The sequence below is a fragment of the Loxodonta africana genome, chromosome 2 (genome assembly GCF_030014295.1).
Source record: "Loxodonta africana isolate mLoxAfr1 chromosome 2, mLoxAfr1.hap2, whole genome shotgun sequence".
Lineage (NCBI taxonomy): Eukaryota > Metazoa > Chordata > Mammalia > Proboscidea > Elephantidae > Loxodonta > Loxodonta africana.
The window spans coordinates 118,183,752-118,196,956 of record NC_087343.1 but is presented as its reverse complement, the minus strand read 5'-3'; the positions used below and the strand labels follow the sequence as shown (position 1 = coordinate 118,196,956).

Below are 13,205 nucleotides of genomic sequence, written 5' to 3'. Positions count from 1 at the left end.
GATCTGTAGTGATGCCTTTTCTTTCTTTTGTATTGATCATTTGTTTTCTCTCTTATGTCTTTATTAGTTTGGTTGCAGGTTTATCAATTTTATTAATCTGTTCAAAGAATCAGCTTTTAATTTTTGTTTTGTTTTCAATTTCATTGAAATTACTCATATGTACTTTTTCTTGCTTGCTTTGGGCGTAATTTGCCCTATTCAGATTTTTTTTAATGTAAGCTTAGGCTGTTAATTTGAGACTTTCCTTTCCCTCTAAGCATGGCTTTCGGTGCATCCCACAAATTTTGGTATGTTAATATTTTTTATGTTCTCGTGAGATGTCCTGTTTGACTCATGGGTTATTTGTCTATAGTTATTTAGGAATTGATAAGAGAGATTCAAAATCACAAAAATATTTTCAAGTTGTGGACAGATAACATACTTTGTATAATTCCTTTTATTTTAAATTTTTTTAATTTTATTTAATGGGCCAGAATATTGCCAGTTTGGTAAATGTTCCCTATGTACTTCAAAAGAAAATATATTCTTTGGTTTGGGTGTGGAATGTTTTAAAAATATCAGTTAGGTCAGGTTGATTATGGTGCTCCTTAGGTTTTCTATTTTCTTACTGAGTTTCTGTCTACTTGTTTTTTTGAGCACTGAGAGAAGGGCTGAAGTCTCCCAAGTATAATTGTGGACTTGTGTGTTTCTCCTTTTTGTTCTGTAAGTTTTTGCTTCGTGTATTTTGAAGTGCTTTCTAGGTGCATACACATTTAGGATTGTTAAACATCTTTTTGGTGAATTTATCATTGTGTAATATTTCTCTTTATCTCTGGTAGTATTCCTTGTTCTGAAGTCTACTTTATCTGATATTAATATAACCACCACAGCTTTCTTTTGATTAGTATTTGCATGATACGTCTTTTTCCATCCTTTTAGTCTATGTCTTTATATTTAAAGTAGGCTTGCTGTAGACAAGATACGGTTTGATCTTGTTTCTTTCTTTTTTTTTTGTTTGGTCCATTCTGACAATCTTTCTTTTAACTAGGGTGTTTATGTTTAATGTAGTTGTCAATATAGCTGGTTTTAAATCTGCTGTCTCACTAGTTGCTTTCTATTTAATCTGCTCTTTGGTATTTTTAATGAGTCCATTTATCTCCATTGGAGCCATGGTGGCACAGTAGTTAAGAGTTTGGCTGCTAACCAAAAGGTTGGCAGTTCACAGCCACCAGGCACTCCTTGGAACCCCTATGGGGTAGTTTTACTTTGTCCTGTAGGGTCTCTATGAGTTAGAATCAACTCATTAGCAATGGGTTTTGGTTTTATCTCCATTATTATTTTTCTTACATCATTTTAAGGATGTTACTGCATTGCCTTCTGGCTTGCATAGTTTCTGATTAAAAGTCTGTTGTAGTTCTTATCTTTGTTCCTCTTTTCCATTGCTTCAAAGATGTTTTCATTATCATTGGGTTTTTAGCATGTTGGTTATGATTTGCCTTGGGTGTGTTTGGATTGTGTGGCGTGCACACTTTGTATTTATCCTGCTTGGGTTGGGGGGCAGGCATTGAGCTTCTTGGATTTAAGGTTTGATCTCTTTATGTTTGAGAAAGTCTCCGCATTATCTCTTCTGATATTTCTTCTGCTCCATTTGGTCTATCTTCTTAGGGATTGTATTTAAACACATGGTAGTTCATTTAATACTGCCCCACAACTCTTGGATGCTCTACTGTCCCTCCCCATTCTTTTTTTTTTTTTTTAAATCACTTTGTGTCTCAATTTGAATAGTGTTTAATGACCTATCATGAGTTCACTTACACTTTCCTTAGCTAGTCTATTGATTGATAGAAAGCATTCTTTATCTCTGTTACCTGTTTTTTATTGCTAGCATTTGCATTGCCATCTCTCTTGAAAGTCCTCATCTGTTTATGCATGTTTTATACCTTTTCTGCTTGAGCCATTAACAGATTAATTATAATTATTTTAAATTTCTTCTCTGATAGTTCCAACATCTTGTTCTGTTCATTGTTTTATTTCTCGACAGTAGGGTTTTTTGTTGTTGTTGTTCTTTCTTATCTTACAGTTTTTGATTGGATGGTGGACAGTGTGTAGAATAGTAGAGTTGTGGTAAGTAATATTTACACCTGAATGTGAGTTTGCCTCTTCTGGTAGATTTTTCATGTGGCTGTGTCTGATTTAATCTAATCAGCAAATCAGCTAGGTTTGGGTTTTGTTGTTGTTATGGTTACCTTCAGTGTACTACTGGCTTCAGATTTTTCTAATATTGCCTTGTGCTTAGTGTGGGGGCTAGAATATCTGTTTTTTTTTTTTTTTTTTTTTTCCTGTCTTTCTGTGTGGACCCATACCTTGAGGGAAGAATCCCCACATGCTAGCATTTCCTTCAGCTGTAGATTGTTGTTGCTTGTTAGTTGACACTTGCTAACCTGGTGATGTGGGGAAAAAGGTTCTTTGTCTTCCTGATCTGTACTCAGTCTTGCACAAGCCCTGTGGCACTTGGTTTTGGGGATAGGCAGCGATTCTGCTTCTTCTCCCCTTGATAGCCAAACTGTGCCTTGAATCTTTGATGAGTTTTGTGCAGGATACATTTTATTGCCTCATCCTCAGTGGCAGAACCTGTAATCGTATTACCATAGGAGCCTGGACCATGGGCTGTTTGCAGCTCCTACTCCAGGGGCACAGGTCTTTTTTTTTTTTTTTTTAACCCATCTGATAGCCACAATGGAGGACAGCGTTTGCTGTCCTTCTCTCACTGGATTAAGGCTTTTCTTGTGTAGGGAAGTAGGGTTCAGGAAGTGCTTCATGCCACTCACTCCCTTGTTGGTGGTCACTTCTTTCCACCACACCAAGCAGGGATGCTCTCTTCAGTCGTCCAGGTTGGCCCCAATCTTTCTTAAGCACCCAGTAGAGATCCATGGAAAAAAGTCTGTTAGTGGATGCCAACTTTGTGTGTTTCTGCAAGTCTCAGAGATTATTTACCTTTATTCTAGCCCACACCCTGTCTTTAGAAATGTTACAGAATTTAGCTGATCCTTCTTACTCTACATGTGGTGTCCCATATCTTGTACTCCTCCCATGCTCTTATCAGTGAGTCAGTGTTCACATCCCATCTCTCCCTGGGAAGATCTGTCTTACCTTATGTTTTCAGCTACTTGTTTGCCTAGCTACCTCAGAAATCTGATGATTTCAAGAAGAGTTATGAATTGTCATTTTCTGGCATTTTCTTATTGTTAGAGTGAGAATGACAGTCCAGCTTTCTACATCCTAGGCAGAAGTGGAACTTCTATAGTGGTATATTTCTAAAATTACTTTTTTATTGTAGTAAATATGGAACAACATTTGCCATTCCCTATCTCTGTCTTTATCAATTTTTATCTTTTTTAATCAGCCTGTCTTCAGCTTTGTCTTTTTTCTAGCTATGATTAAGGTCTCCCCTTTGACCTTGATGTTCTGCAATTTTCACTACAGCATGCCAAGGGGAATCTTATTTTTATTTATCCTGTTTGATATTCTTTAGGCTTCCCGAATATGAGATTCTATTTCTTACATCAGTTGTGACACATCTGTGGCCATTTTATATTAAACTGTTGATATGCATTTTATCATCTCCTACATTCTCTTTATTTGAATGCTGGTTAGAAGTATGTTCTACTTTCTCATTCTGTCCTTCATGTCTCTTAACTACTTTTTCATATTTTCAGCTATTTGTTTCTCGGTATTAGACGCTGGATTTTTTTTTTAATCTACTATCGCTAATATTTGGGTTTATCATGCTAACTCCTTTTTCAGCTATATCTAATCTCTTTTATTCATCTATTGAGTTTTAATATTACAGATGCTCTTTTTAGGTGTTTTATTTGGTCTTTCAGATGTGCTGGCCATTTTTAGTAGTCTCGTCTTTCCTAGTCATGCTTTCAATTTCTTTATTTTTCCCCTCTTTATGTGATAAAGAAAAATTCTGTTATCTGATAATAACAGTTTCTGAAGGCTTTATAGGGATTTTCCTGTTGGTTATTATTTTGCCAACCCTTGTCAGCTGTATTTCTCATGTATTTTGTTACTTTTTAACAAAAAAGTGTGCTCATGTTTTTTGAAATTTTATCTATTGGAATAGAATTAAGAACTTTTATTCATAAAAAGATACCATTTAGAGACTGAAAAGAAAAGCCACAGATGAGAAAAGAAATTTGCATCATATAACTTAACAAAAAGCTCGCATTCAAAATACATAAAGAACTCTTTAAACTCTAAAAGAGTAATGTAATCAAAAAGAAAAGTGATAGCCAAATAGACCACAGAAAAAGATATCCAAATGACTAAGAAATATATGTAAAGGTGCATAATTTCATGAAAATGAAGATTAAAAACACAATGAATTATCACTACACACAGAAATCCAAATGTAAAAGACTGATCATATTAAATGTTGATGTGAATGATGAGTAACTGGAACACATACTGGTGAGCATGTAAGTTGGTGCCCCAACCTTGGAAAACATTTTGGAAGTATCTCTTAAACATAACACATATACTGTGACCCAGCAGTTCCATCCTAGAAATACGTACCAAGACATACAAGAATGTTGAAAGAAGCACAGTTCATAATAGCCCCAAATTAGAAAGAACTCAAGTGTCCATCAGCTGTACAGTGGATGAGTATGGTATATTTATAGTTGGGGTACTATACTACAACAAAAATAAACTACAGCTATACACAATATAAATGAATCTCACTAACATGAATGAAATGAAAATACAAATAAAAACCAGTTCATGATATTTGTTCAATTTTTACAAATTTCAAAAACAGGCAGAACTAATCTATGAATTATACACCCAAAACAGCAATTGTCTTTTGGAGAGGAGATAATATTGAAGGGTAGAAAGAGGGTGTAAAAACAGCGTGGGGGCAGTGTCTGACCTCCTCCAACCCACAAGGGGGAAGGAGAACCAAGATCAACAGCCCAAGGCTGACTCTCATGAGGCAGAGGCCAGACAAGCCTCCTCTCTCCAACATCTTTACGTATTTTGACACCAACCGTTCCTCACACAGCATTCTTTACTTCTCTGCTGGGTTCACTAATTCATTGCAATGGCCACATAGAACTCACAGGCCGTACTGATAATTATGGGGCTTATTAGGGAAGTAACAGGGAAGGAAAGGAATGTCTTTTTTTTTTTTTTTCAATTGTACTTTAGGTGAAGGTTTACAGAGCAAACCAGTTTCTCGTTAAACAATTAATATACCTATCGTTTTGTGACATTGGTTGCCAGCCGCACAACATGTCAACACTCTCCTCTTCTCGACCTTGGGTTCCCTGTTGCCTCCTGTCTTCTCGTCCTTGCCCCTGGGCTGGTGTGCCCATTTGGTTCCATATTCTGAGATTTGGTCTATTACAAGTTAACATCTGTAAATGCATATGATATCCACAAGATATGCTACTGCCAACAAAAAGGAATATCCAGTTTACTTACATGATGAATGGAGAAGGAGCTATTTGTGAATTGCCTTTTCCTATTTTTAACTCATCCTGTGACTCAGAAAATTTAGAAATTTTGTGATTCCTGAACCGGAGGTCAGCTTGCAGACAATGCCATCCTACCCCAGATCTTTAACTTTTATGACTTTTTAGGTATCATAATTTCTCCTCACTCCCTAAAGAAATGACTTTTCACTTTCACTGCCATTTATGATACTAAACACTTACCACAGTTTTTCAGAAGTAAGTTGTCATGTTTGCTGATTTAGTAATAATCACATTTTGTGATTGTTATCATCAAATGAAATTTACTACATTTTGGTATGTTGAACGTCGAATTTTCTGTTTTCTTTTTTTCCTGTAGATCACCTATTCTTTTTTTTCCTGACCCATTGACATGGAAGTAAATCTCTGCTACTACTTTATTCTGAACAGATTTGACTTGTGTATCTCAAAAGAGGGTAGAGGGATCAGGGACCTTTTTTTTTTTGTACTACATCTGAAGGGAAAATCTTCCTAATAACTAAATGAGAGGTAAATTTGTGGGATAGTCTTCATTTTGTTTTCTAATGGGTTAATATTTTATTCTTTCATCTCAGTTTGTCTTTGGCTCCCTCTTAATATTTCCCCTTAGCCCCCTTAGCCAATTATACTTCTATTTTGTTATGTTGTACATACGGTTGCTATGAGTCAGAGCCAACTTGACGGCACCTAACAACAATAACAACTTAATAACTGGTACAGTATTCTGTAATTTCATTTTGATACTGTTAACCCCAATATGTTACTTGCCGTGCTGGTAATAGGTAGATCTTTTAAAGAAGAAAATAAGATATATTTTGGAAAGACAGTATTAGAAAATCTTTGATCTAGTGATAGGTAGAAATAAGAATATTTGGTACCCAAGCAAAGGCAAGTTATTTGTATCTGTTATCTATTTCAGTGTAACAAATTACCTCAAAACCTAGCAGCTCAAATCGTTTATTATTTCACAGTTTTCGTGGATCAGGAACTCAGGAACAGCAGGCTGGGTGGTTTTGGCTCAGGGTCTCTCACAAGGTTGCAATCAAGATGTAAGCCGGGGCTGTAAGTGTGTAAAGGCTTGATTTGGGCTCAAGGATCTGCTTCCTACAGAATTCATTCACATGACTCTTGCCAGAAGGCCTCAGTTCCTTGTGGCTCCTGGCAGGAGGCCTCAGTTCCTCCCCACGAGGACCTTTCCATAGGACTGCTTGAATGATCTCATGATTAGCTGGCTTCTGCCAGAGAGAGTGAGGCGAGAGAGCAAGGAGGAACCCACAATGTCTTTTATGCCCTAAGCTGGTACATTACACACCATCTCTTCTATCATATTCTCTTTGTTAGAAGTAAGTCACTAAATATATCCCACATTTAAGGAGAGTACAGTTAGGCTCCCTCTTTTAAAAGGAGAAATATCAAAGAATTTATGGACATATTTTAAGTGGTTTTAAAATAAATATGTTTTTTTAAAAATACCATACAAGCTGTACTATTAGTTGATGACTGAGTGGGGTAGAAGTACAATGATATGAAAGCAGTTCAAAATGTAGGACAAGGACATACCAACTTCAGTATATATTGTATATAATGAGGCATATAAAAACCAAACCCATTACCCTGAGTTGATCCCAACTCATAGTGACCCTATAGGACAGAGTAGAACTACCCCATAAAGTTTCCAAGGAGTAGGTAGTGGATTTGAACTGCCGGCCTTTTGGTTAGCAGCCTGGCTGTTAACCACTGTGCCACCAGGGCTCCAAATTAGGCATATAAACGGAAAAAAAAAAAAAAAAACCTGTTGCTGCCGAATCAATTCCGACTCATAGCAGCCCTATAGGACAGAGTAGAACTGCTCCATAGAGTTTCTAAGGAATTCGAACTGCTGACCTTTTGGTTAGCAGTACTTAAGCACTACGCTGTAGCGTTTAATCATGACGCCACCAGTGTTTCTAATTAGGCATGTAAGTGCCCATTATTCAGTTTGTGTAATCCCTGTTTAGATTTTTCTGTTTCTTAATTATTTCTGCTATAATTAACTTTCACTTATTGAGTACCTGTGTGCTTTTACATACTTTATCTTACTTAACTTTTTAATTAAATGATATTTATCCCCATTTTACAAGAGAGGATTCTAACACCAAGAGCAGTTAAGTAGCTTGGCTAAGTAGCAAAGTTGGAGTTTGAATCCCAGTATTCCCAATACTTAGCCTTCTCTTATTGTTATATTATTGCATTTTCATCAGAGAAAGGAGTAAAAAATTGTCATTTATTCATTCAGTAACCATTTAAATACATACTATATTCAATAATGTGCTAGGTAAAATACATTCAAATAAAAATAAAACAAGACCCTTGTCTTTAAATTCAGTCTACTGTGGGAGGTGTACATACCATCTCATACTTTTCCCTTGTATTCTTTTAGAGGTTGTCTCTATTGTATGTCTAGAGCTGCTGGCATAATGAGCCAGTTATATGATAAAGTGATGACTTCTGGGGTAATAATTGGAAGATCTAGCATTAATGCTTCCCTGATTTACTCTTAATTTTTAGAAACGCATGCACACAGACACACACATATATGTATTTTTTTTTTTTACAGGTAGTAAGACGTAATTTTTTAAGATGTAATTAAAAAAACCCAAAGCATTTGAAATGAATAATTGTCAAAAGAGAGCAGCAATATGTTATTTATTCGGTGCATATTATAAGGAGCAAGAGACTTAATTCAGCAAAGAAAATGTCACTTCAGAGAAAATTCTAACTAAATATTTCCAGTTCACTTTAGACACAAATTTGGGACAGATGATTTAATCATTTAATTTTGACCACAACTGTGATCTTCATTCCCTGTTATTCAGTGAAATGTCAGTATTCTGAACAGTGATAGTTTTTTTTTTTAAATTTTTTATACTTGAGATGTAGGAATAATAGTGTCGTAGACACTTGAATATAGCTAGCTCCAGACTAAAGAGAGATGACTAACAACAAAAACAGCATATATAGAAAAATTAAACTACATTTTATTCATAAGACAAAAATGACTACTCAAAATAATAAAAGAAGTAGAGAACGAGAAAGTACTAAAAATTAAAAATATTATTACAGAGGAGGCTGGAAGTAAAAGTGGATGAAATCTCCCAGTACATAGAGTGAAAATATGAAAGAAAAGGTGAAAGACAAAGGATTAATTCATGTGGTCTAAATACAGAGAAAATAGGAAGAAAAAAAGGAAAAACTTAAAGTAACAGGAATCTTTGAAATTAAAATGGTACATCCAATGTTGTTATGTAGGAGAAATTTTAAAAAATGACCTGTCCTTTAAAAAACCCTCATGAAATTACAGAATACTGTACCAGTTATTAAGTTGTTATTGTTGTTAGGTACTGTCAAGTTGGCTCTGACTCATAGCGACCATATGTACAACATAACAAAATACAGCCCGGTCCTGCACCATCGTCACGATTGTTGTTATACTAGAGCCCATTATTGCAGCCACATCTCATTGAGGGTCTTCCTCTTTTTCTCTGACCCTCTACTTTACCAAACATGATGTCCTTCTTCAGGGACTGGTCTCTCCTGATAACATGTCCAAAGTATGTGAGACAACATGTTGCCATTCTTGGTTCTTAGGACCATTCTGGCTGTAAATCTTCCGAGACAGATTTGTTCTTTTGGCAGTCCACAGTATATCCACCGTTCTTCACCAACACCATAACTAAAAGGCATCGATTCTTCTTCTGTCTTGCTTATTCATAGTCCAGCTTTCACATGCACGTGAGGCGATTAAAAACACCATGGCTTGGGTCAGGCACACCTTAGTCCTTAAAGGGACATTTTTGCTTTTTAACACTTTCTAGAGGTTTTTTGCCACAGATTTGCCCAGTGCAATGCATTGTTTGATTTCTTGACTGCTGCTTCCATGGGCGTTGATTGTGGATCTAAGTAAAGTGAAATCCTTGACAATGTCAGTATTTTCATATAGCATCGTAATATTGCTTATTGGTCCAGTTATGAAGATTTTTGTTTTCTTTATGTTGAGGTGTAATCCATACTGGAGGCTGTAGTCTATGAACTTCATCAGTAAGTGCTTCAAGTCCTCTTCACCAGTTATTAAAAAGGGAACCTAAGTATTCCAAAGAGAAATACTGTTTTACCAACAAAAGAATGAGAAATAAATTGGCAGGACATTTTCTTATTAGCAACAAGGGATCTTAGAAGACAATGCCTTTCAACGTTTGAAGAAAGTAATTTTAACTGTAGCCAAAGTGCGAATGAGAGATAAAAATATTTTCTAACATGCAAAGACTGAAAGTTTACCTCCTAGATATACTTTATGGAACAATTATTTGAGGATTTTCTAGTAAAGGGAAGAAATGAGGAAAACATAGAATTTAAACTGAAGTACCTAACCCAGGAGTAGTATAATCGAAAGATATCTCAGAAGTGGCTGAGTAACAGGTCTTGAAATATTGGAGGGCTTCAAAAAGAATATCTTTAAGAGGAAAGTGAAATCACTTTAATGAAAAGTTTGATTAAGAAACAGTGATTTTCATGATTTCTGTACTCATTCCAATACCTTTCCTTCTACTTTTTCCTGACAGCATTCCATTCAGACTTTTGCACCTATCATTCTACCAGAGGTGCCTTTGTCAAGGTCTTCATTGTCCTCTATGTGGCTAAGTCCAGTGGTTAGTTATAGGTCCTCATCGTAGTTTACCTTTCAGCAGCATTTGGTATAGTGGATTAGTTCTTCTGTCTGAAATACTTTCTTCACTTGGCATCCACACTCTGAATTTTTCTTTTTTTTCACTGGCCTCTCTTTTAGTTTTTTTTGCTTCTCTTTTTACTAGCCTCTTAGTATTGGATTGTGTCAAGATTTAGTCTTTGAACTTCTTTGCTTCTCCGTGTACACCTTAAAGATCTCATCTAAGTTCATGCCTTTTTAAATATCATCTCTACACTGATAACTCTCAGATTTTTACTATCAGCTCAGAGTTCCCACTCAACTCCAGACTCCTGTTTTAACATTTTCACTCGAATGTCAAATAAATACCTCAAACTTAACATATCCAAAACTGAATTCAAGAAATTTTCTCCAAACCCATTTCTTCCACCATTTTTCATATGTCAGTTAATGGCAATTTGACTTTTCCATTTACCCAGGCTGTAAAATTAGAGTCAATTATGTCTTTAAGTAGAAACACTCATAAAACAAGGTAACATATAAATTGACTGACAAACATGTTGTGACCAGAGGCTCACAGGAACCTAACTTTGTATTTCCCCTAGAGCGACAGTTCAATATTCACCGATTCGGTGTTTGCAGCAACTTTATATAACATAACTTCTGCAACTAACCACACTCAACTGTATGTAGCTATCCTCCGTGGTCAAACAGATAGCACAACCTATACAGTTAAGATCATTTGCAGTACTATTACCTTCTAATAAATTTGAGTTAATGATGAGCAGTTAACAATACCTAAAGTATGTAAAAAGTGTTTAAATAAAAAATTAAACCCTTACCAAATTTTTAAAAAAGCATAGGTTGGAACTTCTGAAATAGGAAATAAATGGATTAATTTCAAAACAGAGATCTTTTTGTGTTTGTTACATTGTAAGTTGTAGTTTTTTCTGATTTAGAATAGCTGCTTATTTGGGATTAAATTATTTGAATGACTAGTTGACTGTGTAAAGACTAAGCACATCATTACTTATATACATTAGTTATTAATTGTGATAAATGATTACACATTTTTAAAATGAAGTTTTTTAGGTTTAGCTTCTGCTTTTAACAATTCCAAGGCTACAGAGGCTATATAGTACTTGATGGAGAAGCAAAGATAATGTAATATACTTGACTCCCAGTTTGGTCACGTACTTCAATCAGCATTCTCCCAATATATTTGCTGATTTATTTATAAGTTATACATGTGTTGTGAAAAGACAAGAAAGAAAAGACCAAGATGGATGTCAGAGGAGACTCTGAAACTTGCTCTCAAGCAGCTAAAGCAAAAGGAAGAATTGATGAAGTAAAAGAATTGAACAGAAGATTTCAGAGAGTGTCTCAAGAAGACAAAGTAAAGTATTATAATGACATGTGCGAAGAGCTGGAGATGGAAAACCAAAAGGGAAGAACACGCTCAGCATTTCTCAAGCTGAAAGAACTGAAGAAAAAATTCAAGCCTCGAGGTGCAATAGTGAATGATTCTATGGGGAAAATATTAAACGACGAAGGAAGCATCAAAAGAAGATGGAAGGAATACACAGAGTCATTATACCAAAAAGAATTAGTCGATATTCAACCATTTCAAGAGGTGGCATATGATCAGGAACCGATGGTACTAAAGGAAGAAGTCCGAGCTGCTCTGAAGGCATTGGCAAAAAACAAGGCTCCAGGAATTGATGGAATATCAATTGAGATGTTTCAACAAATAGATGCAGCGCTGGAGGTGCTCACTCATCTATGCAAAGAAATACGGAAGACAGCTTCCTGGCCAACTGACTGGAAGAGATCCATATTTATGCCTATTCCCAAGAAAGGTGATCCAACTGAATGTGGAAATTATAGAACAATATCATTAATATCACACACAAGCAAAATTTTGTTGAAGATCATTCAAAATGGCTGCAGCAGTATATCGACAGGGAACTACCAGAAATTCAGGCCGGTTTCAGAAGACGACGTGGAACCAGGGATATCATTGCTGATGTCAGAGGGACCCTGGCTGAAAGCAGAGAATACCAGAGGGATGTTTATCTGTGTTTTATTGACTATGCAAAGGCATTCGACTGTGTGGATCATAACAAACTATGGATAACATTGCGAAGAATGGGAATTCCAGAACACTTAATTGTGCTCTTGAGGAACCTTTACATAGATCAAGAGGCAGTTGTTCGAACAGAACAAGGGGATACTGATTGGTTTAAAGTCCGGAAAAGTATGCGTTAGGGTTGTATTCTTTCACCATACTTATTCAATCTGTGTGCTGAGCAAATAATCCGAGAAGCTGGACTATATGAAGAAGAACGGGGCATCAGGATTGGAGGAAGACTCATTAACAACCTGCGTTATGCAGATGACACAACCTTGCTTGTTCAAAGTGAAGAGGACTTGAAGCACTTACTATTGAAGATCAAAGACCACAGCCTTCAATATGGACTGCACCTCAACATAAGAAAACAAAAATTCTCACAACTGGACCAATGAGCAACATCATGATAAACAGAGAAAAGATTGAAGTTTTGTCAAGGATTTCATTTTACTTGGATCCACAATCAACAGCCATGGAAGCAGCAGTCAAGAAATCAAAAGACACATTGCATTGGGCAAATCTGCTGCAAAGGACCTCTTTAAAGTGTTGAAAAGCAAAGATGTCACCTTGAAGGCTAAGGTGCACCTGACTGAAGCCATGATATTTTCAGTCGCATCATATGCATATGAAAGCTGGACAGTGAATAAGGAAGACTGAAGAAGAATGGATGCTTTTGAATTGTGGTGTTGATGAAGAATATTGAATATACTGTGGCCTGCCAAAAGAATGAACAAATCTGTCTTAGAAGAAATACAACGAGAATGCTCCTTAGAAGCAAGGATGGCGAGATTGTGTCTTCGATACTTTGGACATGTTGTCAGGAGGGATCAGTCCCTGGAGAAGGACATCATGCTTGGCAGAGTCAGGGTCAGTGGAAAAGAGGAAGAGCCTCAAC

The 13,205-nt window shown here is 36.1% G+C and overlaps 1 protein-coding gene across 2 annotated transcripts in view; it reads left to right on the top strand.

Annotated features, from left to right (window-relative positions):
- PJA2 (praja ring finger ubiquitin ligase 2) overlaps positions 1-13,205 on the top strand; it is a 61,385-nt gene that overhangs the window by 7,282 nt on the left and 40,898 nt on the right. The gene's annotated exons all lie outside the window — the stretch shown is intronic.